Source organism: Neophocaena asiaeorientalis, unplaced genomic scaffold, assembly GCF_003031525.2.
Source record: "Neophocaena asiaeorientalis asiaeorientalis breed wild unplaced genomic scaffold, Neophocaena_asiaeorientalis_V1.1 scaffold473, whole genome shotgun sequence".
NCBI lineage: Eukaryota > Metazoa > Chordata > Mammalia > Artiodactyla > Phocoenidae > Neophocaena > Neophocaena asiaeorientalis.
This window is the reverse complement of record NW_020174935.1, coordinates 1,478,019-1,481,168: the sequence shown is the minus strand read 5'-3', so window position 1 is coordinate 1,481,168 and position 3,150 is coordinate 1,478,019.

Below are 3,150 nucleotides of genomic sequence, written 5' to 3'. Positions count from 1 at the left end.
CCCTTTAGACGTAATACCTTGAGAATTGATTGTAGACCAGCTCGCCTTTGCTCCGTCATGCCATTCAACTCACAATAACAAGGCAATAACAGATAAGTCCACTGGTGAGACAAACCTCTTCTCCTAATCACCTGGTTATTTTTTTAATTTTTAAAATATTTAATTAATTAATTTATTTTTTGGCTGCGTCGGGTCTTAGCTGCGCACGCGGGATCTTTCCTTGCGGTGCGCGGGCTTCTCTCTAGTTGTGGTGTGCAGGATCAATAGTTGTGGTGCAAGGGCTTAGTTGCCCCACGGCATGTGGGATCCCCTGCACTGGAAAGCGGATTCTTAACCACTGGACCACCAGGGAAGTCCCCTCCTGGTTATTTTTAGAATGTAATCTTTGAGGAAAGATGTGAGAGGAGTTGCATCCAAAAAGCTGTCAGACTGAGTTCTGTATGCTGGGGAGTTAATGGGGTGTCTCTCAGCTTCTCACAAGACTCACAGTATAACTAAACATTATATATGAGCTTTTGCCTTTTAATTTATCAAACTCTTAGAGGGAAATCAGCTTTATTACTCTCAATACCCGATCAAGCATCTATGTTTGTCCTAGGATGGTGGAGAAAGGGAAAGACTGTTATTTCGTAAGTAAAGGCTTGGCAGAAAATTAGGCAGTGTTTAGTTTTTGCAAACATCCCCTCTCTGTTCAGTTGATACCAGTTACCAATGGTTCTGTGTCCCGGGGAAATTTGAAAATTAGAAATGTTGATATTTCACATTACTGATTTCTAAATACTAGGAAGAAGAGCCTGGAGAGTTTCTGAATATAGAGAAGTTCCACGGAGGGAAGAGGTCCCTTTATAGACGTTTCAAATTGTTACAGATTCTAAACTGAGACTTAATCCTCAAATGTGTTTGTTTTACTGGTCCTAAAATAATCTGTCCACAAATATAAAATTATAAGTAGTAAGTTGTTTTTTTCCCACTGTGGGAATCTCTAATGTGAAAATGTATTCTATGAAGGTAAAGTTTTAAAAAAATCGAATGCTATATAATAAAAAGTAAATAAATAAGGCAAGCTGAGGTTCTGACTGATTTATGGGTTCACTAACTGTCCAGGGAGTACCCTCCTGTTGCTGGATGTGCCTCATGCCCTTAATCCTCTTCCCACATCTTAGGAGTTAGACGTTGCAGGTGAGGAAATTGAGACTCTGAGTGGTGAGGAAACTTGCCCAATATCACACAGCTAGTCCCCAGCAGAGGAGGACTTGAACCCAGGTGGTCTGACTCAAGGGCCATGCTCTCCCACTGCCCAGGGCCAGGCATAACCATGGGCTTTGTTGGAGAGAGATGTCCCCTGTCACGTGGCCATTCCCCACCCTCTTCTCCCTTCCTACTTTTAAATCATAAGGCAAACTAGGGAGGGGCTGGCAAAGGGTGTCCCTGCACTGGGCTGCTGTCTGCAAGGGTCCTGGGTCTGGGCTAGAGATGGTCCAGCAGGGAGAAAAATGAGTTTGAACAAATCCAGACAATCGCAGTAACTACTGTTGTCCCGTTTATGAGACACTTCCCTTGTGAACCTTTTATCACACAAAACGCTGTGAGATGAGTGTCTTTCTTGTCCCCACTGTGCAGATAAGGAAACTGAGGCTCGGAGAGGCAATGCCATTTGCTCAGGATACCCCAGTGAATAAAGGCCCTCACGACCTCTGTGTGAATATGAGCGTTTCGCTGCCACTTCACCAGCTTTGGGTGTTCCCTTTTTTTTTTTTTTTCTCATGGCCACGCCACATGGCATGTGGGATCTTAGTTCCTCTACCAGGGATCGAACCCATGCCCCCTGCAATGGAAGCACGGAGTCTTAACCACTGGACCACCGGGGAGGTCCCTGTTACCATTTTTTTTTAAGTTCTGCTAATTTTCTAGGCAAATAACATTGTCTTGTTTAAATTTACATTTCTCTGAATATGAATGGGCTTGGACACATTCCCTTACTTTTGCTCATCAGTTGAGTTTCTTCTCTGCAAACTGACATTTCAGGGTACTGAAAAGTACAGGTACATTTCTCTGTACTCTGCAAACTGACATTTCAGGGCCCTCAGACTTAGAACTGTACAGATGCCCTTTTTTCTCCCACCCCTCCATCATATTTTCCCTCTAAAAACTTTTTCCTCCTGACAGCTTCAGTGTACTTGGAAATCTGCCACTCCCAGTCTGAGTCCTTTCCATGCCCCGAGCCTGTAAACCCGTAACCTTGGGCACCTCGTTTGTCTGCTACCCTTCTGCCCTGCCAGCTGCTCTGGGCTTCAGAGAGAAACTACCACCGTGAACACGACACCCACAGCAACAAGACTCCACTGCAAAGTCATCCTCCCGTCACAGCCAGGCACTCGGGGTCCCTGATCACCGCCTCCCTTCTCCAAACCCCATTCTCGCTGGCCTCGTCCTCGCCCCCACCTGCGAGGCCCGGCCTCAGCTCCCTGCACTGTTCATCCCCTCCCTCTCAGTCCCGGCACAAGCTGTTCCTCCTCCGGCCCCAAAGCTACCTCCCTCTCTTCTTTCCTGGACCCTCAGACTCACCCTCCGGCTCCTGTCCTCTCAGCCCCGAAATTTCCCCAAGCGGCTGCCATCTGTAACACCCACTCCCCTACATTTCACTCCTCCACCCACCCAACCTTTGCCTTTTCTTCCCTTTTATGGCCAGACGCTCGAGTCGTCTCTGCCTCTGAGCCCTCCCTGCCCCCTTCCCTCCCAGCCTCGCTCCAGTACCCACAGTCCTCTGAAGGGACTCTTGCTGAGGTCCACGTGACCTCTCTGTTGCTAAATCCGGGGTCCATGTTCCGTCCTAATCTGTCTTGTCCTTTGACAGCCCTGGACCTTGTTGCTCCCTCCCCTCCTCCTTTTGATACACTCTGGCCCCTGGGGTTCCAGGGCGTGGGTTTCTCTCCTCCTTTTTCAGTCTCCGTCTCCGGCTCCTCTTGACCTCTCGGTGACCAGTGATGCTCAGAGCTTCCGCCTTTGCCCGCAGCCTCTTCTCCCAGGGGAATCTTATTAACCCTCGAGAGTCCAGGCGGCACCTGATGCTGATGACTCCCTAGTCTCTCACCTGTGCGCCTCTGCGTCTCAGGGGCCAGATCTTCTTAAACAGCTACACAGAAAATGTGG